Below are 27,954 nucleotides of genomic sequence, written 5' to 3'. Positions count from 1 at the left end.
TTTCTTTCTTTCTTTCTTTCTTTCTTTCTTTCTTTCTTTCTTTCTTTTAAAATTTATTTATTTATTTTGGAGAGAGAGAGAGAGAATCCCAAGCAGACACCCTGCTGAGCACAGAGCCTGATGCAGGGCTTGATCTCAGGACCCTGAAATCACGACCTGAGCCAAAATCAAGAGTCAGATGTCCAACTGACTAAGCCACCCAGGCACCCCCATTTAGTTGTTTCTAAGTTTTTCACTATTACCAATGGCTGCAACTAACTGCCTTGCATGTATATATTTGCATGCTTCTGCAAGTAGATTTGTAGAATGACATGGAATTTGGGGTTTGCTCCAGTTTTTAAAACTGTATTCAAGACCCAACCCTTGCCTTGTGGGCTACTTCTGGTAATTGGGTCACAGATTTGATTTTCCACTTGGGAATCTTGCCTTTCTTTTACCAGCACTCTAATCCCTGAAGAACCAAGACCCCGCTCTGCTTTTGTTAGTTCCCTACTAGAGACTCAAATCCTGCATCTGAACCTCTAGGCATCTTGCTATCTTGCCACTTCCTAACAGACTTCTCTGATGTCTACTTGAATCTTGAAATATTTTCCATACCTACATTTTTCCCCATGTTTTGTCTGCCTATTGGGATACCTGTTGTATCCCACTGATGGCATTTACATTGACTACCATTTTTTGCTTTGATTTCTTTAATATATTTATTTATGATTTTAATGATTTCTTTATATTTATCTTTATCTTTATCTTTATATTTATATTTTATATTTATATTTATAATTTCTTTATATTTATGACTTTAATGATTTCTTTATCTGCTGAATTGGATTGTTTGTATCAGCAAATGAACTTCTTGAAAACATAAAATTACATATTATCCTTTTGTAGCCTCAGGGGGCCTGTCTCACGCGAGGGGCTTGTTACAGGCCATGATGTACTTGCGAATCTGAGGATTATCAAAGATTAGAGGGTACAGTGCTTGTGAGTTCAAAGGATATACTGTAATTAGAAAAATGAGTTTAGAATTAGGATACAAAAAGGAAGTAGAGTCTGTTTTTGCAATCCTGGGGGCCAGAGAAATGAAACTGATGGTGTTCATCTCTTGGGTTTTAGTACTACAGTCAAGGGAAAGGCAGAGCTCACTCAGCTGCTGGTGGGGAGGGAGCATACGAGGATCTGTGGTTTGGTATGAAGTGATCAGGAAGGTTATGTAACCTCTTGGGACTGGGGAGTGGTTTGAGAAACACCTACTCTGCTCCCACTGTTCCCCGTGAAGGGAACCCAAGCGCCACACACCGCAGAATAGGAGGCAGGAGGAAAAGTCAAAACCTCAGAGTTAAAAGTTATAAAAAATCATGGACTATTTAGGTGAGACCCCCCACACACACACACAAACACACCTACACACACGCACAACCCCCTGGAACAAAAATGGGAGAAATTTACAAGCATCTCACTAAAACTTCAGAGGAAGGAAGTCCCTAAAAGTTTCTGTTTAGCAAAGGGTGGTAAATACAGAAAGCAGGCAGCCAATCATTAACCATTGCCAGTATTATGTGTAGAATATATCATTGTTAACTATCTTTTTTTTTTTAAAGATTTTATTTATTTGACAGTGAGAGACACAGCGAGAGAGGGAACACAGCAGGGGGAGTGGGAGGGAGAAGCAGGCCTCCCAAGGAGCAGGGAGCCCAACACGGGGCTCGATCCCAGGACCCTGGGATCATGACCTGAGCCGAAGGCAGACGCCTAACGACTAAGCCACCCAGGCGCCCCCATTGTTAACTATCTTTATCTGGTAAACTACTTGTGTTATTTTAAGGAATATAAAACATCTGTGAGTACTTTTGTAAACTTATTCTCACAATTTCAGCCTTCATAGTCTTATTTTTTTTCCATAAAATCTTAAAATTTCTAATTGGAAATTCTTCCAGTGGGATTTTCCAAGGGTTTTTCAATGCCTACAGTCCAAAGGGACTAATACACAGTAAGTCTACCTGGGGAAGACAGTGGCATTTTCCGGTGATAGTAATGCCTGAGATGTATCTTGCACACTAAGAGTAAAGTTTGTCCATCTGAACAGGTAAGAGAGGATATCTGGGCCAGAAAATTTCATGAACAAAAGTCTGCAAGCCTGACAGCAAGCTCTGTTCAGGAAGTGCAAGTAGAGAAGGATTGTTGGAACATAAAGGGCGGTGTGTTTGTTATCTATCGCTGCCTTACAGACTACTTCAAACTCAGTGGCTTCAAACAATACCTGCCTATTAGCTCAGTTTCTGTTATTCAGGAGTCTGGCACATTTCAGCTGGGTCCTCTTTTTAGGGTTTCTGGAGGCTGAAATCAAGGTTCTGGCTGCTGAACCTGGAGGCTTGACTAGGGAAAGATCCGTCTCCAAGCTCCTTCAAGTTGTTGGCAGTCGCAGGACAGAGGTCCTGGTTATCTTGCTGTCTCTCGGCTGAGGACCACTGTCAGCTCCTAGAGGCCACTCATTCTCAGGTCCTCGCCCTGTGCCCCCTCCATTTCAGCAGTGGAGATCCTGCTTCACGGGGGATCCCTCTCACTCTGAATCTCTCTGACTTCTCCTTCTGCCACGAGGAGAAATTGCTCTGCTTTTTAAAGGGCTCCTGTGATTCATTTAGACTAGCCTGGACAATCTTCCTATCTTACTAATAAGTGATTAATAATCTTAATCCCATCTGCTGTCTTAGAGTTCTGCCTACCACGGGTAGAATCTTCGGGAATGCTGCCGAACAAGCAGCAGTTTGGGATGCCTCATTTTGAGTGGATATTGACCACCTGATAGACATCTAAAAGAAAGCACACTGGAAGTTAAAAGACCAGAAAACCACATAAAATAAAGTCTGTTACTTCAGCAAAACTGAGGTGTTTTGCCTCAAGAAGAAGACAAAGTCAAATTTAAAAGGCTGTCACAGAGGATGGATGGGCTTTATCTCTGCAGCAAGTGGTGGTGGGTGGAAGACACAGGTTGCATGAGCACAGGGCAATACAAAGAAGAATCTGTATTCTCTGCCTTCTGTGTATTTTTCAAAAAGGCTCTCAAAACATATTGATTATGAGACCTTACCCAAATCTGTGGATTCCAGAATCTCTGAGAGCAGAGCCGATGACTGTAACCTAGGGTAGAAATGGCCTCTTCTTTTCGTGCCTTTCCCTATGCTTAGCGCACCCCCCCACCACTAACACTCCTCTAGTCTATTGGGTTTCTCTTAAAAGGGATTCAAGTCACACCCCAGGGGACGAACCATGAGAGACTATGGACTCTGAGAAACAAACTGAGGGTTTTAGAGGGGAAGGGGGTGGGGGGATGGGTGAGCCCGGTGATGGGTATTAAAGAGGGCACGTACTGCATGGAGCACTGGGTGTTATGCACAAACAATGAACCATGGAACACTGCATCAAAAACTAATGATGTAATGTATGGTAACTAACATAACACAATAAAATAAAATTTAAATAAATAAATAAATGAATAAAACGGTAAAAAAAGAAATCGCACTCCAGGCAAACTTACGAAAAATCCCTTTGAAGAAAACGGATATGAAATATTATATGGATATAAAAAGACTCAGTGTCTGGGGCTGCTTCTTTTTGCTCAGCCATCAACATGGGAGATTGTAGACACATCCTCCTGCATGGATGAACCTTGAGGACATGAGGCTAAGTGAAATAAGCCTGACACAAAAGGACAGATACTGTATGATTACACTTACATGAAGTACCTAGAGCAGTCAAATTCATAGAGACAGAAAGCAGAATGGTGACTGGCAGGGGCCGAGGGGAGGGGAAATAGAGTTCAGCTGTAAAGGCTGTAGGGTTTCAGTTGTGCAAGATGATAAGACTTCTGGGGATGGACGGTGGTGATGGTTGCTCAACCATCTGAATGTGCTTACTGCCACTGAACTGTGCCCTTCTACATGTTTGAGATGGTGAATTTTAGGTTATGTATATTTTACTACAATTTAAAAAATGTTTTAAGGGAAACCGTATTAAGGAAGAGTGACAAGAGTTCCTTAGCAAGCTTCTTTCCCTGGGGATTCTACTGTATTCTCATAGAACAACAACACTTTGACAGAAAAAAATTTCCCACTCAATTTAATGATTTTAAGAACCCAGAGCTTCAGTCCTGGGTTGGCCATGTGTTGGAGCATAGCTCTTTGAACATAGCAAATTTTAACACATTTTAACAAATTTGTTTATTCCATTTTGTTTGTGTGGTATAGCATTGTCAGCAAGCATGACACTGTGGTGTAGAAAGGAAACACAACACACTTCCTGCTTTCAACAGGCAAGTCTTCAGAGTGAGGGTGGGTCAGGTATAATAGGACCTCTTCCTCCTCCGAAATAAATGTCCAGATAAATAAATATTAGAGTTCCAAATTCCACCTACCTCCGTATTTTTGTCTAGGTGCTGAATATGTCTTGTTCTGATTACAACCAGAGAGCTAGATGTCCAACATGATCAAGTCCTGCCTTGAAACAAATGCTGTTGTACCTGCAATGCCAATCACCATTTTGTCAAGAGAACTCTTATTTTACAGTCTATTTACAAACTATATGTTAATCCCTTTTTTAAAAAAATCCCGGGGTGCCTGGGTGGCACGGTCAGTTAAGCAGGGACCCTTAGTTTCGGCTCAGGTCATGATCTCAGGGTTGTAAGGTCGAGCCCTGTGTTGGGCTCTGCGCTGGGCGTGGAGCCTGCTTAAGATTCTCTCTCTCCCTCTCCCTGTGCCCCTCCCCCCTCTAAAAAATAAATCCCTTCTTCCTTAAATTTTCATACATAATATTTGATTTTAAAATTTCTACCCCAAAGCAATTACTAAAGTTGACACTGGCATAGTATTTGAGGCTTCATTTTTTCAGAAGCCATCAAATACATAATTAGACATACCGAAATTCCCTTTCCCCTGCTTCCCATGCTCATCTTCCCAACACTCAGGAAGATTTTTTTCAGCAAAGAATCTCATCTTATGGCGCACCTGGGTGGCTCAGTCGTTAAGCGTCTGCCTTCGGCTCAGGTCATGATCCCAGGGCCCTGGGATCGAGTCCCGTGTCGGGCTCCTTGCTCTGCGGGAAGCCTGCTCCTCCCTCTCCCACTCCCCCCTGCTTGTGTTTCCTCTCTCGCTGTGTCTCTCTCTGTCAAATAAATAAAATCTTAAAAAACAAAAAAAGAATCTCATCTTATTGGGTTACATGTTTTCCACAATAGCCTCTGTTATTTTATAAGAGTGACAAAACAGCACCAGTATTTTGTTGCAGCTGATGAACAGATCTGATCAGAAGAATAAGTAAAATTTGAGTCTTCCTTAGGGAAATGAGATGTAAAAGAGCTACTCAAAGTCAGTATAAATTTTACGTGAAATCGTTTCTGGAAATGATGACATCCATACGTGTTTGTTTCTGTTGCAGGGATTTAGAGTTACGTATTGTCTGATTAATCATTTTGGCTTCTGCTGAGCTCTGTTGTAGAGGGTACTGATTCTCCACCCTTAAGTCAGAGACTGCCGTGTAGGAGTTAAATATGACATTGTGGTTAATTGCAACATGCATCACGGCACTGACAGAAGGCATTCTCTTCTAGGGCCCGATCTGTTGGCAGGCCACAAATCCACACCGTGGCTTTTGGGACCACAGGCTCCACTGCTTGCCCAGCACCATCAAGAGGCCGGCCGTATTTGGCTCTCGCTCTTGGTGCTTCATCACCGTGACTCTGCATGTGACTATGTGTACATGATATAAAATTTGTACGGGCTTAAGGTGCTTGAGAACGTTCTGCTCACTGACGAAACGTTTTAACGAAGCATATAATCTGAACTTGGGTTCTGTTCAATCATTTGATTCCTCACAATTATTTACCTTTGTGGAAATTTGTCAGCGGTTACAATCCAATAGTTCCTTTTTTCTTATTCTCTTACTTCTTCCCCCGCCCCCCCTTATTTTTGGCTCTATGCCTGAGCTACTGATTTCTTTTGAGTTCACATTGGTAACTGACAATATCATAAGCTGGTTATTTCCTACCTAATTGTGGCATACCTAAAAAAAAATTCTTCTTCTCTTTAGTATCTCTATATGTTTCTAAGTTTACCTTTTTTTGTTTATATCATTTTCTTTCCTTAAGTATGTGCAGTTATTTTTCCCTTTTTAAAGAAATCAAGCTGTTTTTTATTTTTAAGACTTTGGTATATAGTAAAACTAAAACATTTTTCTTTTTTTAAAAGACTTTATTTATTTGAGACAGAGTGAGAGAGAGAGAGAGAGAGAGAAAGAAAGCGAGCACAGAGGGAGATGGAAAGGGAGAAGCAGGCTCCTCACTGAGCAAGGAGCCCGTTGTGGGGCTCGATCCCAGGACCCTGAGATCATGACCCGAGCCGAAGGCAGACGCTTTACCGACTGAGCCACCCAGGCGCCCCTCAAAAGGTTCTTTTATCCAGAAAATTTGGGAAACAGTGGGTTAAACAAAGTTAAACAAGCTTATTTACAGTGTGCCTTTAAGGAACATTTAAAATGCCAATGTGCAGTTACAGCTCTGAGAGTCAGCTATAACATGCAGCATTTCTAACGTGCCTTTGTACCTGTTTCATCTGATAGGACTGGTGTTCTATAAAACACACTTTGAGAAATTCTGGAATATCAGATGAATTCTTGACCTAGAGAATAGTCTGGCATGGTACATAGTTAGTTGAAGTAATGTCCTAAAACATTTTAGTGGCTTTCTAGGAGCCAATGAAAAACTTCAGAAAAAGTCTTAAGGTCCTAAATTGTCCACTTAATTAGTTAGCTTCATATTATTTACACAAAGACAGGTGAGACATGGAGATGTGTGGCCCACTTTGAGGGTGGGACACAAAGTGAGTGGACAACAGTCCAGTGTGGCCAGGAGAATGCCTAAGGATTCCACACAGTAGACGTCCTTGTGATGCCTAATGGAGAATCTGTGTTCGGCATGTACAGCTCAGACCAAATGGAGAGCCCCCTCTCCACCCCACACCAGTGACTGGCTGCAGGGAGCTCGGGTGGAAGGAACAGAAGGGTAAGTGTGTAAGGTGTGCCTTTTCTCCTTCTTCCTCTGCACACAGTGCTGACCAGTGGCTGGGAGATGCAGCAGCCATATAGTGATCGTGAAGGACGGAAGAAGAACAGCTGATGAGCTAAGGATGGCAAAGGCAGGGAGAAGAGAGAACGAGCAAGGGTCCCTGACAGTCTCCTTGAGCCACTACACTGGCCCTGGGCTGCTGTATCTGAATGTTTTGTAATGAGACACAAATGAAATCCTATTTGTTTAAGCTACTATTAGTCGGGCTTCATGTTAACTGCACTGGGAACACCTTCTTAATCAAACCAGTGCTCCGTCTTGGCTGAGAGAGGGCTACCGTGGAAATAATACATCTGCATCATAGAGAAGCTGAAAATCAGATGTGTCTGAGCATAGCTGACAAAACAGTGGGATGAGTCTTCCAGAAGCACAGTTTCCTGAGCCCTGAAAAGCTTCTTGGGGGAATCTCATCTTGCAGAAAGCAGATGCTAGACATTGTAAGAGCTTGACTCCAGTAAGAAAGCTTTTGTTGTTGGAGGAGGAGGGAACGTTATGGAAATAGCACTGATACTCAAGTATCAATCTCAAATATTCAATACTGATAATGACATTTGTTTCCTGACCCAAAACTCACTGGAGTTAAAGTGGGTTCTTAGGAGGAGGGTATCTGTAAAAGAAAAACTCAAGGAGATAACCTCACAGTACAAGCTTAGCTCTCCATCCGCTTTGAGAGTGTAACCCGGGAGAGGCACTCTCCTGCTTTGGAACACAACACCGCAAAGCCTTAACATCTCGAAAGCTCTGGTGTATCTTCCACTGTTGGGGGAGGAGCTAATGCCCCAGTAAGTTGGCAGATGCCAGGTGGGAGAGGAAATTTGTTTGCAAAGGCATATAAAATATTGTCTGGGGACTCCCAGAAGTATTTGGAGGAGTCTTTGCAGAAGGACTTATAGGTAAGCTGGATGGGGCCAAAGTCCATTTACCCAAAGAAATTTGATAAATGCTATTAACATAACCTTATCTATACCTATTGCCTGGTGAAGCCCAAAGCAATTTATGTTACAGAATGTGTGGAAGTATTAGGCACACACAGATTCACCCCTTCATTACAGCCTCCTCAGGGTGGGTCTCCTCAGGGTGGAAGGCTACAGCACTTAGCGACAGGAGGAGTGACAGGATTTCTCTCCCCTTTCTCTATGCTTTCTCTCTTGCAGAATAAGGCATGGGCTATCTGTGCCATCTTAGGCAGTCTCTTTGATTCTGGAATTTTAAGAGGAAACAAGGTAAGGACAAACAGAGTAGAATGTGCAAGTTGGCTGCTTAGAGCCAGCCATAGGCTCAAGAGGAGGATACACTGCGTGTCAGGTGTGTTTCTCCAGCTAGTTCAACAGGATAGGCAGACAAAGATGCAAGGAAGAAACTCCAGGAGAGTATGCTCAGGTTGCAATAATTCCCTGTATTTCATTTCTTTTTTTTTTTTTTTAAGATTTTATTTATTTATTCATGAGAGACAGAGAGAGAGAGAGAGAGACAGAGGCAGAGGGAGAAGCAGGCTCCCCGCGGAGCAGGGAGCCTGATGCAGGACTCGATCCCGGGACTCCAGGATCATGACCTGAGCCGAAGGCAGTCGCTTAACCAACTGAGCTACCCAGGCGCCCCCCTGTATTTCATTTCTTGTAAACAGGCAATAGGCAATAGACAGCTCTGAGGTTCATCTCAGTGCAGAAACTCATTACTATATACCCAGAAACTGAATGGGGAGGCAACATTGAAATTGTTTCATTTCTCCCTCCTCCCGAGTGTGTGAATTCCTTCCCTTGGATTCTATTTGTCGACACACATAGGAGGCTCACACATTTGACAGTTTCCCAACTCTGCTAAGACAGCAGCCCTGCCAGGTGGGTAGCTCCACTCTGCTGGATTTCAGTTTCTTGGAAAACACCTGTAGGTCACGAAAACCTTTTTCTGCTGCAGGAAGGCAATTGGAGCTGATGAGAACTCAAACCAGGAAATGGAAATGAATTCAGTAGTCTCTGTTTTTTTGTTTTTCCTCCCAGAAATAAAATGAAATCTGGGCTTTGGATTTCTCTCTGGTCCACTAAATGATAGCTTTCCTTTTTTTCTTTAACTGTTTTACATCTCTAGAACTCACATATGATCCCCATCTTTTGGAAGACACACTTGACTTGCCAAATGGAAAGACTGAGAAGAGCCATATTTCTCCCAATATTGTCCTGGGAGGGGCTCAGTCCATGGGGGTGGCTCTGTTGAACTTCTACAGAATGGCCAACCTGTTTTCCAAAGTTTTTTACATTCCTTTATGCAATGTAAGAGTGTGAAGTGGTATCTCCTGGTGGTTTGATTTGCATTTCCCTAAATGACTAACGATGTTGAGTACATTTTCATTGCTTCATTGGACTTTTAATATCTTTTTTGGAGAAATGTATATTCAAATCCTCCCAATCCTTTTTTTTTTCTGAAATATGAATTTATTCATACTGGTGATGCCCGTCAAAGACTACCCAGACAGTTATGGCCAAACAATGAAGGGTTATTAGCTGCTGTGCTGAGGGAGACCTCACACCATGGGGAACCATGGGAAGACTCAGGATGTGGATGTTAAAGAGGGCTTATTATGGTATATGAGCTTCTGTTAGGTGATTTGGGGGAGGATTCAAGGAAACAGGGGTCTGTTCTGGTGCTGTCAGGGAGCAGGGGCAATTCATTGATTAGCTTAATACTTTTGATCCAGAGAGCAGGAGGAATGGAGGAGGCTGTTGTCGCCACAGAAGCAGTAGTCACTCACGTTAGCTGGGGATGGGAAGTTTGGTTGTCTTTTTGCAGTTGCACAGTGTCTGTGCATGTCGTGTTGACTACGGTTTCATGGCTTTATTGGACTTTTAATATCTTTTTTGGAGAAATGTATATTCAAATCCTTTGCCTGTTTTTAAATTGGATTATTTGTGTGGTTTTTATCGATAAATTGTAAGAGTTTTTCAAATATTCTGGATACAAGTCTCTTATCAGTTATATGTTTGCAAATATATTCTCCCTTCTTTGTGGGCTGTGTTTTCACTTTCTGGAAAGTGTCTTTTGAAGCAAGAATTGAGTATAACAACAAAGTTAAAAGTTAAAATTGAGTATAACCATAAACAAAATTAAAAGGCAACTTACTCGTTGGAAGAAAATATTTGCAAATCATATATCTGATAAGGGATTGATCACCAAAATATATAAAGAACTCATACAACTTAATAAGAAAAAACAATCTGATTTAAAAATGGGCAGAAAAATTAAATAGATATTTTTCCGAAGGAGACATAGAAATGGCCAATCAGTACATAAAAAGGTGCTCAACATCACTAATCATTTGGAAAATGCAAATCAAAACCACAATGAGATATCACTTGTACCTGCTAGAATGGCTATTATCAAAAAGACAAGAGATAACAAATGTTGGCAAGGATATAGAGAAAAGGGAACTCCTTTTTTTTTTTTTAAGTAGGCTTCACACCCAGCATGGAGCCCAACATGGGGCTTGAACTCATAACCCTGAAATCAAGACCTGAGCTGAGATCAAGAGTCAGACACTTAACTGACTGAACTACCCAAGCGCCACATGAAAAAGGGGAACTGTTATGATCTGTTGGTGGGCATGTAGATCGGTGTAGCCACTATGGAAAAACAATATGTAGGTTTCTTTTAAAAGATAAAAATAGAACTACCATATAATCCAGCAATTCCATTTCTAAGTATTTATTCAAAGGAAATGAAAACACTAAGCTGAAAAGATATATGCATCCCAATGGCCATTGCAGCATTATTTAAAATAGCCAAGTCATGGAAACAACCTAAGTGTCCACCTAGGTGAATGGATAAAGAAGACATAGTATATACATATATAATGGAATATTATTCAGCCATAATAAAGAAGGAAATCTTGCCATTTGTGACAATATGGGTGAACTTTGAAGGCATTATGCTAAGTGAAATAAGCCAGACAGAGAAAGACAAATACTATACTACCCCACTTATATGTGGTATCTAAAAACAAAACAAACCTCAAAGACACAGAGAACAGATAGGTAGCAGCTGGGGTAGGGGGTGGGTGGGAAGGTAGGTGGGGTGTGGGGGGCAAATCGGTAAAGGTGGTCAAAAGGTACAAACTTCCATTTGTAAAATAAATAAGTCATGAGGAAGTAATGTACAGTGTGGTGACTGTAGTTAATAACTGTATTGTGTATTTGAACGTTGCTAAGAGAATAGATCTTAAAAGTTCTCATCGCAAGAAAAAAATTATAATTATTTGTGGCAATGGGAGTTAACTAGACATATCGCTGCGATCATTTTGCAATATATACATTTATGGAATCATTATGTTGTACACCCGAAACTAATATAATGTTTTATGTCAATTATACTGCAATAAAAAATTAAATAATAATAAAAAAACAGAAACAAAAAAAGAATTGAGTATAACTTTGCACATCACATTTAAGAGTATCATTCATGAATTAAATAAGGTAGAGAAGGACTTGCAAACCATAAAGAATGGCTGAAGGAGGTGTCGGTGCTGAACTGGAAAGAACAAAGTAAGGAGACATGTACCTCAATTTTTAAATATATAAAGAGCTGCCATAAAAAACAGCAAGCAGACATAAGTTACTCCCCAAGGAAAAACTGGTGCCAAAGATGGAAGAACTAGAGCAGATGCAGGTTCAAAGATTTTAAATCTTAGACTTGTTCAACAAAAATGGGCTTTCAGAGAAATTCTCTGCAATGGTGGCATCCAAGCAAGAACTTAATGGGCACATCTCAATGATCTATTGGAAAAAGAATTGGAACATTCTGTGGGAAGTTAAACTAGATAATCTCTTGGTTTAGACCTCTTTTCTAAATTCTATGATTCTTTTAAAGTACACATTTTCAAATTATAAAAGATAATATTGGTCAACATAAAAGTTTTTCTCAGTCAAGATGTATGAGAATCTTGAATAGTCATGTTGAAGTTATTTTAAGAAGTATCCATCCCCCCCACCCCCCCGCCAAAAGTCATCCAGTAGAAACCATACTAGAAATACTACTCAAACCTTAAAAAGTTTGCAGGGTTCAGCATTCCAGTGAAAATAGTGTTATATAATTAATAAAGAATTATTTCCTAGTACAATAGTTCCTGTCAGGTGTTAAATCACGCAGACAACATTAAACATGAATCCTTCCCATTTAACTTCTTTTTTTTCACCTCTCGGTTGTAGAGGTCAGGTCAAAGCGCCTTTATAGAGCAATGCTACTCCATTTGGCTTCTGTGGTCATGACAGGTAGAAGGAAATTGCTAAACTGTCCACAGAGCATAACAACCAGGAAATAAAAGTTCCAAGAAACATTGGTTAAAATACTTCCTGGCCCACGCTCTGGAGAATAAAAGTAAAATTCCTTTAGATGCAGAGTAAGATAAAGAGCTTGAAGCATAATAAAGGTCAGTAAAATCATTGTTCATTTTCCTTGGAAAACATACAAAGCCCAGAAATAAAGTCCAGGAGAAAATTGAGCGTGAAAAAGAAATCCAAGGATAATTATTTTTACTCCTATAAAGCAGGCTTAGCAATAACCACTCAGTTGTTTGCCCAGGGCGGCTGAGAATTTATACCAGATGAAGACATAATAAAGAATTCCGACTACTTTACTCTTATGGGAAGGCTTGAGTAGCCGAAACAAAATCAGAAATTGGTAAATATTTTACACTTATTTTCATTTTTGTGTAAGAAAGATGTGAGGGCAGAAAAAATAAAATCCCCAGAGGACCCAAAGAAAGAAAAGAAGATACAACTTTAAAAAACCAGAGAACAGAGTGGGAACTGGTAGGCGCAGACCATTTCCAGGGTTTAAACAAAGGAGCTTAGCCGCTGCCAATGTTAAAATGCAGCAACAGTAACAAAAACAGAGACAGTAAAGAAAAGCTAGCCCAGGGACCAGGGCAGCATTACTCCTAACAAGTTCACCAGAAAGGGAAAAGGATCAAGCAGCATTCCTTACCTGTAAGGAAATATGTGTTGTAGGAAGTAACTGATTCTGAGGGGAAGCCCAGAGAGCAGGAGGAGTTACAGGGATCAAAGGCGGTCACACAACTGGGCTCGAAAAGTTTAGAATTAGGAGGAAAAAGGATTTTAACCTTAAATTTCTTTTAAATAATTCAGAGATCACGGGCGCCTGGGTGGCTCAGTTGGTTAAGCGACTGCCTTCGGCTCAGGTCATGATCCTGGAGTCCCAGGATCGAGTCCCGCATCGGGCTCCCTGCTCGGCAGGGAGTCTGCTTCTCCCTCTGACCCTCCTCCCTCTCCTGCTCTCTGTCTCTCATTCTCTCTCTCTCAAATAAATAAATAAAATCTTTAAAAAAAAAAAAAGATCAGAAAATACCTGCTTATTTAAGTCTTTCAACAAAAAGTCCTGTCGTAAGATGGGTGAGAGTCAGAAATAAAATCAGGGGCAAATGTACTTTTTTTTTTTTTTTAACTTTACTATCACAGACTCTCGTTTCCCCCCATCAAACTTACTTTGGTCTTGGTTAAACAAACAAATGAGCTTCCTGGTAACATTAAAGGCATCTAGTGGTGAAAGGACTATGGCACTGCTCTTTAGAAGACTGACTCCCACACCTAAAGCACTGAATTGTTTCAGACCACTAAGATGCCCTTTGACATTAGACTCAATTATTTCATAGGAAATGGTGACCCAAGAGCTACACTGTGTTGAAAAGGTGGGGGGCGGGGCACCTGGGTGGCTCAGTCAGTGAAGCGTCTGCCTTCGGCTCAGGTCATGATCCCAGGGTCCTGGAATCGAGTCCCACATCGGGCTTCCTGCTCAGTGGGAAGCCTGCTTCTCCCTCTCCCACTCCCCCTGCTTGTGTTCTCTCTCTTGCTGTGTCTCTCTCTGTCAAATAAATAAATAAAATCTTTAAAAAAAAAAAAAAAGAAAAGGTGAGGGGTGGGCAGTCATGACATAGTGAAAAGAATACCTAATTAACTTCTAGAATGGTGTCTTGATTTTTTCATCTGTAAAACGGGGATAATAAAATCTATCTATCTTTTGGGTTCTCATGGTGCAAATCTAGTGGACTGCCACCCAGGATTAATGGTGTCAGTCAGTCCTGGACTTATTACGAGGAACAAGGACGCTCAGGGTGATCCTAGCTATCTCTGAGGGGCCCCAAGGGGCTTGCCTAGGTGAGCTCTGGATCTGAGCCCTGAGCTCCTCCGTTCCAACTTCTGTGTCAAGCTGCCATATTGCTGCTGCAGAGATCAAGGCTCTCCTGAGCTGTTCTCTCTCTGCTTTCCCAAGGGGTAGACACATCCCCCTTTCCCCACAACATGGTGGATATCAGCATGTGACTTTTAATGAGATTTTTCTGACATTTAAAGGACATTAGAAAGAAAGTATGACACAGAGAATACCTTCTGCACAGGTCCAGAGCCATTCCAGGGCTGCCTAGAGCGACCACGCTCAACTATCTGCTGACTGCTTCCTTGTTGTGGCATGTGTCAGTTAGATCCTTTGGAAAGCAGATGTGGGCTTGGAGTTGGCAGTGCAAAAGGTTTACTGGGGAATAAGACCTGCTGGAAGAAAAGGGAAGGACTAGGATTGGGTAGGAGAGCCATCAGACCAAGCTGCAGATCTGACAAAGCCTCTCTTGTCCAATGGGAGCTCCAGCGCGAAAACTGTCTTTGCTGAGGTGGGCTTGAAGGAGTTAACAGCTGGAGGCTGTCAGCTAACCATACTACTTCCAGCTGGGCAAGGAGTCTTTCTTGAAGGGGTCTCTGAGCACTGTACATTCCTGTGTCTGCACACAGCTCAACACCTCTAGGTATCCACTCCAAATCATCAGAAATGCCACTGCATCACTTGGGCTCCCAGGCTAGCCAAACTGATCACTGACCCCAGAAATGAGAGAAAGTCTGAGGTCAATTCCTGTATCCTCATGTCCTGCGCCATGTCCCATAGACTTCTCTCCCACATGACTGACAATGGGAAAGTCCATTCCACTCAGAAACACTATTGCCATTCACAATAGTGTGGCTGGTTTAATAAGACACAAGGGCGCCTGGGTGGCTCAGTCGTTAAGCGTCTGCCTTCGGCTCAGGTCATGATCCCGGGTTCCTGGGATCCAGCCCCGCATCGGGCTCCCTGCTCGGCGGGAAGCCTGCTTCTCCCTCTCCTACTCCCCCTGCTGTGTTCCCTCTCTTGCTGTCTCTCTCTCTCTCTATCAAATAAATAAAGTCTTTAGAAAAAAAAAGACAATCACACAAATGTCTAATAGTAGTATATTCCCCAAATATGGCCTATTCCCTCTTGAAAAGTACCACATTTGGCATTTCAACAGCTAATCCAAATGGCACTCCGCCAGCCTCAGTAAAGATCCTTACCAGTCTTTTCTCTTCAAGGGTACCGCAATCTTGGAATCTAGTTGCATCCGGGGGCACTTTATTTAAAAAAATAATAGATGGAAAAGTGCTTTGAGACTCATTTTCTGTGTAAATGCAAGAAATTATCTATACAGTGCCAAATATTTATGGATGTATGAAAACATTCTTGACTGAATTTCTCACTTTCCTTCTAAATATAGCTATCATGTACTTTCAAATAGTGAGTAATCAGCAGGAACATGCCAAAGTTTAAGAAGAGAGCGTTTAAAGCATTTTCTGATTTTCCTCTTCATAGCATATACTTAATATGGTTAGTCTCAAGCTCAAATACAGATTTTTTTCAAAAGTTAATTGTAAGACCTTTGTTTGGAACTCGGAACATATTTTCCATCGAAACAATGCCATAAATGGCATTTACTTTCCTGGGTGAACCCACAAAAGGCAGAGTACCTGGAACTGTAAGAATTTACCTCTTCTGCGGTTATAAAATATTCTTTTTTTTTTTTTTTTTAGAAGGAGGTGGGGAGGGGCAGAGGGACAGGGAGAGAAAGAATCTTAAGCAGGCTCCATGCCCAGTGCAGAGCCCACCCCGGGCTTGAACTCACGACCCCGAGATCATGACCTGAGCCGAAATGAAGAGCCTGACATTTAACCGATTGAGCCACCCAGGCACCCTGGTTATAATATATTCTTAGGGATATTATGCATATCAAAACATTTTTTAAAAGATCATTCACCTCCTTCACAATACAATTCAACATGGCGACTTACAGTGTAAAGAAGACTCAAAAAATGGGAACAGAAACTCAAAAAGGAGGAAGGGACAAGGCTTTGGAGGGTGGACGTGAGGAGGAAGACTAGATGGATTTTCCCCCTCCTTCATGCCAATCTCAATTTGTCTTAGCTTTTACCACTTCCTATGTCCACCAGCCCCTCCCTCACCTTGCAAACACAAACCTGTGCTTCTGGGAGTGGTGTGAGGACTGTGATGGGAAGTGTCTCCCTTTCACTCCTCCCCCTTCCCCTCTTTCTCTGGATTCCACCTCTCACTTCCATTTTCCCCTCTTCTCTCGACCCTTTTCTTAAAAGCCTTCTCCTTTCTTCTTACTCCCTGAGCCACATGCCCCATCATGCCTTATGTTGTCTCATTTCCACCTTTAAACTCCTCTCTAGTTTATCTCCTTTTTGCATCCATGGCCATTGCCTGGATCGGGCTCTCACCATTTCTCCCTGGCAACACGAATGGTTCTCCTGTCTCTCCTCATGTATCCCATCCATTCTCCATCCTGGATATAAGACAAATTTCATCGCGTTGCTCTCTTCCTTAAGGACCCTAATACTTTGGGGATCAAATCTAAACTCATAGCTGGCCCCTGCCTTCCCTCGCGCCTCATCTCCTTACCACACCTCCACCCATTACGTCTGACCAAGTCCTTCCCACCCCACCCCCCTCAGCCTGGGCTGGGCAGACCCCCTTGAGCCTTCCTTGGGGTATACCTCTAACTTAGCATTTGTAGTTGCATCCTTCTGTTGCTGCTAGGAGATGGTTAGCACTTCGAGGGTGGACACTAATCCTTTTGTCAGTAGTGCAGTGTTACAGAATTGGATCCACTCTACTACCGGTTTGGGGCACAGGGACAAGTGGAGCGAGGCCCTGGACAGACGAGAGTGACCAGGAGTGATGAGGTTTAAGGAAGAGCAGCATACATGGGAGTCCCGTGTCATTCTGGGCTGCAGAGGGTCTGCTTTAGCAGGAGGGAAAGGGATCCGAGTGAAGGAGGGAAACTCTCAGCAGCTGATGTAAGAGAGAGTCAGCAGCTAGAGCACAGGCAAGGAACTTGTGCTAAATTGGGCACCAGTAAGTCAGGAAATTCCTGTGCTCTTGTTTTAATCTATCACAGCATCAACAAAAGCAAATGTCAAAAATCAGCATCACAGCTCAAATGCCCCATTGACAACGAATGCTAAATATATATCTTGTTTGAAAAATTCTCTGAAATGCAGTAATTTTTGTGAAAAAAAATTCCTAGGATACTTTCCTAAATCATATATATTCTGAATAATGTACACAATAATGTATACATAAGTAATGTACCTTCTGAAACAAACTGTGCTGAATAGTGCTTAATAAACATTATTATTAAGGAGTATTAATTGAGATCCCTTTTTGCATTAGAAGGCCCTCCTTCAATCTACAAAGCTTCTTCCTCCCAGGCAAATCTTGTCTTTAAAAATAGCACTTTTGACCAGAGCTACATAAGTAGCCCCAGATTCCTGGTAACACGAACATTTGCCTAAGAATTTTTCTTCCTTAGGAGTTGAAGTGGCCATGTATTAACTATGTCAGGCTACAAGGAAAACACTAATTTACTAATTCTGGAGTGGAAATTCTTTTTTTTTTTCCTCTATCCAAACCTGCTGACCCACAGCAACAACAATAAAAATCAAGGCATACATAAATCTAGGGTTTAAAAAGGGAAATAGAAAGTGTTCCATTTCATGCTTTAGTACAACAAATATTTAATAAATACAGCAAACAAAAAAATGTTTTGGTACTTCCTTTCGGTGACAGGGCAGGCAGAGGATAGAAAAGATGGGGAAGGGAATAGAATCAGAAATAAAATGAGAGGAAAAGATGAGAGACAGATAGGCACAGGGAACTCAAGATACAAACGGAAAGCTAAAAGACAAAAGCAGAGCCACATAGGTAGAAGAATTAAGTTTTGGTGGTCGATTGAATGTGAGGTGTAAAAAGAGAAAGATGCAGAGGTTTCAAACGTCAGTAAGAAGGTGGTACCACTAACTGAGATGACGAAGACCAAGAGGGGAAGGGCATAGGGGTGAGGAGGAATACTGAGCTCTCTCTCAGACATACTGTGTTTGAAGGACCTGCTGCTGAACCAGGTGGAGGCTGTATTTCAAGAGTTGAAATGACAAGACTGAGAGCGAGGGACTTAAATTGGGAGTTCATCCCCTTAGAGACTAATGGTGTAAAAGCAAAAGGAAGAAAGTGCTAGGTGGAAAGTGAAGGAAGAAGAGACCCACAGTGAATGCTACAGAATGATTTCATTAAACGCTTATGTTAGGTTTTTCCAGTGAAACCCATGTGGTTGAATATGCTGCATTAGTTTGCAACATTGGGGTTTGACAGTTTGTGATACATTGATCTCAATGCCTATTTCTAATTTGATTGATAGCTATACTTTGCTTTAATGGCAAAGTATCTCACAGAGACACACAGAATCAAAGGGAAAAAGTGCATCATTGGCAGCACTTGCTAAATAATGATACTCATTTTTCTCTCCTATACATTAATTATGCAGAAGTCTCTGTTGAAATCCAGATGGTCGATCTCCGTTTTCCCTGATATCAACTGGTTGCTCTTGCAAAGTAATTGGAAAGTGTATTTAAAATTTTTTAATCAGTGGGTTGAAAGCTTGCTGAAACTCTTCATTGGACCAATGTTTAAATTGGTTAGAAAATTATATTTCCAAGTTTTTGCCCAAATACTTTAGATGTGCAGACATGACAGTTTTAGTAGATGTCATGTTTCCATTGATGAGGCAACAGATTCACTTACTGGTGGAGACTTTGCCAAACTTCTGTTTTCAACATGCTCTCTCCATAACACAAGTTTCTTTTGAAAAGTAATTAATTTCTCACTCTTCAGCTCACTCTTTCATATCTGATTAGACCATGATTGCTTCCCTTCCCAATGTGGCTGATGAAAGGGCACTTACCAAAAAGGTCAGCTCTGCCATTCCATGTTCCCTGGGCTCAGAATATCAGTACCATCTTCAATCAGCAGCTTCTTTGCAGTGATTTTTTAAAACCACTTTTACATTTTTTGAGGATTTGTTTGAAGGTAGATATTATTAAAAGAGAATAAAGGTAGATATTATAATCCACAAAGCCAAGTAAATAGCAGTTTGTGGCAGTCTGCTGAAAGCAAGTGAATGAATGAGATCACAAAGGTCAACTTCCTCATTACGCAAGATGTTCCACTCTTCCCTGGAACATTCTGTGTACCTGACATGACACAGGTCCAGTGGGGACAACAATGTTATTCTGTATATAAATATTAGGAAAGCCTTTAAAGTGAACTTCAAAGTGTTAGGGAAGTATAATTTTCTTCTTGTCTGTAGATTTAAAAACATATAGATAAAGAGTTTCTATTATTTTCCTCCTATACCCCGTTAGTTTGTCTTCCAAAACCCAGGGAGACATGTGTCCCCACTTTCAAGTTGACTACTTCAGAGTAGGAGTGCTCACACGTTAGACTGTCTAAGAATCTTTTGGAGGTTATTTATTCATTTATTTAGTGAGTTTATTGAGAAATAGTTTGAATATAGTAAAATTTACCTATTTAGGCATATAGTTCTAGGTGGTATGGAACCACCACTACAGTCAAGATATGGAAAATTTCTATCATTCCTCCCAAAATCTCATGAAAAATTTCTATCATTCCTCCCAAAATCTCATGATCCTTTGTAGTCCATCCTCTTCCCCCACCTGTGGCCGCTGGCAACGTGATGTGGATTTCTGATGCTACGTTTTTGGGGTTTTTTTTAATTGAGATGAAATTCATATAACTTAAAATTGGCCTCTGAAACCATTTTAAAGTGCATGATTCAGTGGGTTTTAGTATATTCACAATGTTGTGCACCACTGCCTAATTCCAGGAAATTTTCATCACCCACAAAAGAAACCCCATACCCATTAAGCAGTCTGGAAATATTTATTTTAGAAGCTTGTTCAATATGCAGATTCACAGGTTCCCAAGACTCTGACCTGGTAAGTATGGGGTGAGACTCTAGAATCTGCATCTTTAACAAGCCCCGAGGTGGTCTGATGCAGTTGGTTCACAAAACACATTTTGAGTATCTCTCTTCTAAAGATAGAGTTATTACAGTACAGCATGATATAACCTAAAAGAGACACACATGAAGTAATTGGACTGTTTCCTTAGAAGTATAACCTAAATCTCCCTGGTACTTCACCATTGTCTTTCAGCAAATGACGTCTCATTAACTTTAACAATTAAAATTTTTCTTTCCTTAACCCCATCATTCATTTGGGACCTCTATCTCCTCAATAGAGATTCTTCAGGTATTTCTGAGCATCTAGAGGGATGTTTCACGTCTTTTTGCATCCTCTAGTCGCAAAGCCACTTGGAGATTCCTAGTATCACCATTTATGCTGGCCATACCAAGAATGTCGAAGTCCACGGCAAGGGGTGTTGTCTTCCAAGCCTCCCTAACTTAGGATGGGTTTCCAGGACGCAGACTTGAGATGCAGAATTATGTGCAGCAGGTGTTTCGGGGAGTGCTCTCAGATGACATATCTGTAAAGAAGTAAGTAAGGCAGATAGAACAGATGGAAAGGCCATGAATTTAGCTAATCCTACGGCCAAATCTGAAAGGTGGGGGGGGGCCTTTCAGTGTTGTTCCATACTGAGGCAAGCCCAGCTGGGCCTTTGTATATCTGCAGTTGCTAGTCACTGGCCATGGGCTGTTCTCCAGGACAGTGAACAGTTTCCTGTGGTGGAGAGCATTTTTTTTTTTTTTGAAGAGGACATATTTATTTACATCACTATTTCTTTTATACAACTATAATTTCCAATAATAAAATCTTCCAGGAAATCAGGTAGTTTTAAATTAACATATTTTAACAAAGCAAATTTTCACCGCATGATTTTTATTTACATGAATTTTCAAGAGTTTAAATAGTTCTTTTGAACTATAACTAAGAGTTCTTATTGAGACCTTACATTTTTTTTTCAAAAACATTGAGTTGAGGAAATGATGCCTATCCTTATAGTTCAGATCCTTCTAGATGAAGATCTTGTTAACATACTTACAAATGCAAACCTGCTTCATAAATGATCCACATTTTGACAGTGAGCTGAACCTACTTGACAAAGTTATTTTCTAGACAACTTAAATCTCTTCTGGAAGTTTTCTGCATCAGTCATACCATTGCTTATGAGTTGTAGAAGCTGTGAGACATCAGCAGATGATAGTCCCAGCGTCTGAGGTAGGGGTGTTTAGGCCCAAAAGAGGTTTCTCAGCAGAACACTACAGTATCCACTACAGTCCATTTTTTATGCCACGTGTGTTTTCATAGTAAATTCCTTTGTCTGGAAATAGCTCACCCAGGATTCTGGTTGGTCTCATTTCCCGAAGAATTAAAAAAAAAAAAAAAGTCAGTGGGAAGAACAAAAGCCCCTACTTCTGCAGTTGATCTGGAGAATGTATGGATACTTGAGACCAACCTCTTTCTTTGCCCATTCTAGCTTCCCCTTAACCTCAGCCAGGAGCTATGCTGGCCTCAGTGGCGTGCCTAGTAAGTGACCCAGACTCACCATGACCCTGTAGCTTCTGTATTCGTTGATTTACTATTAAAATGGGGCACTGAGGTGCCTCGTTAGCGCAGTAGGTAGCGCGTCAGTCTCATAAAATGGGGCACTGAGAACCAAGAGATGCTCGCATGGATTACTTGAGCACCAAACATATCCTACCCTGACCACCCCCCCCCCATTATGGAGCAGCAACTCTTAGCTGTCCCTGCAGCTCCCCATCAACCACCCACCCACCTTGCTCCAATGGGGAGGGGATTTTGACACACACACACTGAGGGTAAGGAAATCAGTCAAAGATATCATACAACAAAGTGACACAATGCGATTTGCATTTTAGAAAGATCATACTGGAAAGAATGTAGAGAAGAGATGAGAGCGTGACAAGATTGGAAAGAGGAAAACTTTAGGAGGTTCCTGCAGCAAACAGAAAAGTTAGCATGAAGGTCTGAACCCGGGCAATGGCAGAGGGATTGAAAAGAGGGAAGGATAGATGGCTATGAGATAGAGAAATTCGGCAGGATTTGCTTATCATTTGGATGTAAGAAGTAAAGGTATGAAAAGGTCTAAAGCTTCTAATTTGGTTAAAAGATTAAAATGGGTTATTATTGACTAGCATAGGGACACAGGAGAAGAAGCAAGTTTTGAGGGAGACAGGATGAGTTCAGCTTTGAGTCTAACATACCTGTGGGTCCTTAGATTAAGATTATTCAATTTACGGGCGCCTGGGTGGCTCAGTCGGTTAAGCGACTGCCTTCGGCTCAGGTCATGATCCTGGAGTCCCGGGATCGAGTCCCGCATCGGGCTCCCTGCTCGGCAGGGAGTCTGCATCTCCCTCTGACCCTCCCCCCTCTCATGTGCTCTCTCTCTCTCGTTCTCTCTGTCTCAAATAAATAAATAAATAAAAATCTTAAAAAAAAAAAAAGATTATTCAATTTAGGCACCACTGGCATTTTAGCCATTGTCCCGTTTGCTGTAGGATATTTAGCAGCATCCCTAGCCTGAGACCCACTAGATGCCAGGACCCCCGATCCCCAGTCCTGAAAACCAAAAACGTCTCCAGACATTGCTAAGTGTTCCCTGGGGGACAAAATCTCTCCCCGTTGAGAATCCTTGGGTTAGATGGAAGTTGTTCCCAGGGTTTCCACGGCCTTGCACAAACTAATGTCCTCACATTTGCATCTCAGCCCACACCTTCTCTTGAGTTCTAGACTCACACAATAAACAGCTTACTAGACATTTCCAGATTGGCTGGAAAGATGAGGGCCCAGTTCAGTTCAGGATGATATTTACATTCCATCTGCACAAATTCTATTCAGAATCCCATTCAGGGTGCCAGTTCTTTAAAATGCATAAGGGGGCACAACCTGTTGTCAAATTTTTGTCTGTATAGAGAAGTGTCTCTCAAGAAAAAGAGAAAAATGAGAAAGGAAAAAAAAATTTTTTTTAAATTTTGGAGTCTTCTTTCTTCCTGGGAGTAATGGCTCCTTAGTAGTTAAATAGGTGATTTTTTAGGACCTTAGGGAAATCTATGAATTCAGAAACAGACTGTTTAATCACTTGATACTGGTCAGATAATAGGGTTGGCCTAAATTCATGGGTTTAAATGTGTCAAGGAGAATGCATTCTATGTGGGAATAGAGCTGATTCTTTCCCTTCATTTTATTATCTTCTCCAGTAATACAATGAATGTATATTTATTATAGAAACGTTTTAAAACATAAAAAAGATAAAAAAAATTTACAATTATTCATGATCTGACCACTCAGACATATTCCATATTTTATATCCTTATTATACATTTTTTAAAAAAGATTTTATTTATTTATTTGCCAGAGAGAGACACAGTGAGAGAGGGAACACAAGCAGAGGGAGTGGGAGAGGGAGAAGCAGGCTTCCTGCAGAGCAGGGAGCCCGATGCGGGGCTGGATCCCAGAACCCCGGGATCATGACCTGAGCTGAAGGCAGACGCTTAACGACTGAACCACCCAGGCACCCCTATCCTTATTACACATTTTTTAAAAATTGGAATCATGTTCTACTTGCTAGCTTTTTAAACATTATACCACAGGGCGCCTGGGTGGCTCAGTTGGTTAAGCGACTGCCTTCGGCTCAGGTCATGATCCCGGAGTCCCTGGATCAAGTCCCGCATCAGGCTCCCTGCTCGGTGGGGAGTCTGCTTCTCCCTCTGACCCTCCTCCCTCTCATGCTCTCTGTCTCTCATTATCTCTCTCGCAAATAAATAAAATCTTAAAAAAAAATAAAAATAAAAAAAATAAACATTATACTACAAAGATTTTATAACTATACTATAGTTAGTCATTCCTATTGAACAATTAGCTTTCCCTATTTCAGAATTATAAATAATGCTACACAAAACATTCTTAGACCACATCTCTGATAACATCCCTGCGTATCTTCTCAAGCTAGAGTCCTAGAGGGGTATAAAATGTTTCTAGGTCCCTGATCCATGTTGTCAGTTTGCTTCCCAGAATAACTGCACCACTTTACACATCCATCAGTGATGTGTAAGGTGCATCTCTTACCCCACTCTCACCTTTATTATCAAGGCTTTAACAAAAATCTTTGCCTATCTGATGTGCATAATCATTTTTTTCCACCTTAAATTAGGCAATAAAATTTGTGTTACTAATTGTTTCCCAAGGTGTACAACACCGATTGTTAAAGTGGGAAGGGAAAAGCATTCAGGCTCATCTGCTGCTTCGAGCCCAGGTCAGGTCACCGTGAGGAGGGATGCGCAGTGAATTTGCATCCCCCCAATCTCCTTTATGCACAGTTTCCTCCTACAACCTCCCCTGTCTTAGGGGCATCCAGCATCTTTATGCTTCTTTCCTCTTTCAACTTTTGCTCTCAAAAGCAATTAATTGATGTTGGGGAAGGCTAAATTTCTTAACCATTGATGGGTATTTATTTTTTATTTTTAAAAAGATTTTATTTATTTGTCAGAGAGAGAGAAAAAGAGAGAGAGAGAGAGAGAACACAAACTGGGGGAGCAGGAGGCAGAGGGAGAAGCAGGCTCCCGCTGAGGGACTCAATGCCAGGACCCCGGGATCATGACCGGAGCCGAAGGCAGACGCTTAACCGACTGAGCCACCCAGGCCTTCCCATTGATGGGTATTTAAATTTTGGTTTTATTTCTTTTACTTACAAGTACAGTGATCTGTTTCTTCTACCATAGAGAAGGATGGTAGATAGCATCTATAAGTCCGGGCGGGTTTAAGAGAAGATCCCTGTTCCTGAAAGACTGAGCTGGTCCTGAGAGAGTGAGATCAATGCCTGTATGTTAAGTAGCTATTCCTGAAACCTGTCTGACCAAGTGTCAGAGCAAACGGAGGGAGTAAATAAGTCTGCCTCCCCGGAGGCAGGTAAGCCTGTAGATGAGAGCTCTCGTTTGTTTTGTTGACTTGCTCTTTGGATTTGGGATTTTAGGCATGGTGGTGTGAGATATTCCTTCTTCTCTTTCACCTTCTCTCCCTTCCCTTCCTTCCTTCCTTTGTCAAATTACAAAAAACAAAACAAAACAAAACAAAACACATGCTTGTTTGAAGCTGCATTTTTTACAACAGCATGTGTTGTTTTTGTAATTTAAAATAATATCAAAGGAAATAGCAAAAGTTTTTCTCTTATCCCTTCATCCATGCCTCTGAGGTAATTACGTTAACAGACTGGTATGTGACCCTCCACACCTCTCCCTGCACTTACAAAACATGCACCAACATGAGCATGGGGGGACTGTTCATTTCTTTTCCTTCCTTTTACTATTATGCCTATTGCTATTATTACTATTATGCCCATTTCTTTGCAGCTTGCTTTGTTAACTGAACAATACATTACGTATATCATTTCAAGTCAATGCATATAGACTAATTCATTCCTCCTCCCTTTTAAAAATAGCTAGCTTTTACTTTTTTAATTTAAATTTTAGTGAACATACAGTGCAATATTGGTTTCTGGAGTAAAATTCAGTGATTTATCACTTACATACAACACCCAGGGCTCATCACAAGTGCATTCCTTAATCCCCATCACTCATTTAACCCATCCTCCACCCACGTCCCCTCCAGCAACCCTCAGTTTGTTCTATATTGTTAAGAGTCTCTTATGTCCTGTTTCCCCCCTGCTTTTTTTCTTTTCCCCCTTCCCATATGCTCATCTGTTTTCTTTCTTAAATTCCACACGAGTGAAATCATATGGTATTTGTCTTTCTCTGACTGACTTCTTTCACTTGGCATAATACACTCCAGCTCCATCCACGTTGTTGCAAATGGCAAGATTTCATTTTGTTGATGGCTCAGTAATATTCCCTTGTATATATATACACCACATTTTCTTTATCAATTCATCAGTTGGTGAACATTTGGGCTCTCTCCATAGTTTGGCTATTGTTGATAGTGCTGCTGTAAACATCGGGGTGAATGTGCCCCTCGAATCGGTGTTTTTGTATCCTTTGATTAAATACCTAGTAGTGCAGTTGCTGGGTTGTAGGGCAGTTCTGTTTTTAACTTTTTGAGGAACCTCCAAACTGTTCTCCAGAGTGGCTGCACCAGTTTGCATTCCCACCAACAGTACAAGAGGGTTCCCCTTTCTCAGCATCCTCACCAACATTTGTTGTTTCCTGACTTGTTAATTTTAGCCATTCTGAAGGTGTGAGGTGGTATCTCATTGTGGTTTTGATCTGTATTTCCCTGATGTTGAGTGGTGTTGAGCATTTTTGTGTGTGTCTGTTAGCCCTCTGGATGTCTTCTTTGGAAAAGTGTCTATTCATGTCTTCTGCCCATTTCTTAACTGGGCAAAATCCTCTAGGCTTTTTGATGGTTTCCTGTCTCACATTTAGGTCTTTCATCCATTCTGAATTTATTTTTCTGTATGGTGTAAGAAAGTGATCCAGTGTCATTCTTCTGCATGTGGCTGTCCCGTTTTCCCAACACTATTTGTTGAACAGACTGTCTTTTTTCCATTGAACATTCTCTCCTGCTTTGTCGAAGATTAGTTGACCATAGAGTTGTGGGTCCATTTGTGGGTTCTAAAAATAAATAGCTATTATTTTATTTATTTATTTATTTGACAGAGAGAGACACAGTGAGAGAGGGAACACAAGCAGGGGGAGGGGCAGAGGGAGAAGCAGGCTTCCTGCGGAGCAGGGAGCCCGATGGAGGGCTCGATCCCAGGACCTTGGGATCATGACCTGAGTCGAAGGCAGACGCCCAACGACTGAGCCACCCAGGGGCCCCAAAATAAATAGCTTTTAACTTAATAAAGTAATAAAGGCACATGGTACAAAGTTCAAACAGTGCAAATGTATACAGTGAAATGTTTGTCTGCCTCCCACCCCAGACACTCAGTCTTCTTCCCCAGAGGCAACAACTGTGTATAACAACAGGACATTAAGAAGGGTTTTTCCTTTCTCCCTGGAATTGGCAAGCACGGCCCAGAGCTAAGGACAGAGGCAACATGACTCCACATTCTATAGACTCCTAGCAACATTTGGAGCCAAACACCTTCCCCAGAGCAGGCAAAAGGTGCCTTAGCACTCCCAGCCGGCACTGGCCTAACTCCCTAGCATGTAGGAGGGCAGAGGAGACGAGAGGATATGAGAGCCTCGCCATCATCCAGGGCCTTAAGGGGAGAGAAAGGCAGTGTTCTTGTACATACTACTCCTCCCACTCCCAGAGCCAAGTGAAGAGGGAAGGGCCCAAGGGAAGGAAGGACAGTGACTGAAGCTGGCAACGGCATGGCCATTTCCTCACGACTCTACTCGACAAGGGTGCTGGAGCTTCCTATGAGTCAGGGACACTGTTGCCCACAGCTGAATGAGAGCCATATGGCCTCCCCAGCCCTGAGGGGAACCCCAGCTACAAAGGCTATGGAATGTGCCACAGGGGCAGGAGCTGAGCTGGCAAGAGCTGCATGGTCTCCTTGGGACACTGTGTGGCAGAGAGGGGCCTCTGAAGAAGATGGGCCTACAGCCCTTGAAGTGCCCACGTTTGGACAATGGCCACACGGCAGTGATGACCACAGTTGAGCTCGAACCGCTGATAAGCAGCAAGGAGAGGATTATAATTGTACTGGGTAAATAAAGAGACCTTTGTTCTTTGCCCTAGATGTCT

This window comes from Mirounga leonina, unplaced genomic scaffold (genome assembly GCF_011800145.1).
Source record: "Mirounga leonina isolate KUSES-001 unplaced genomic scaffold, KU_Mleo_1.0 Mir_127, whole genome shotgun sequence".
NCBI lineage: Eukaryota > Metazoa > Chordata > Mammalia > Carnivora > Phocidae > Mirounga > Mirounga leonina.
Note: the sequence above shows the minus strand (reverse complement) of the source record.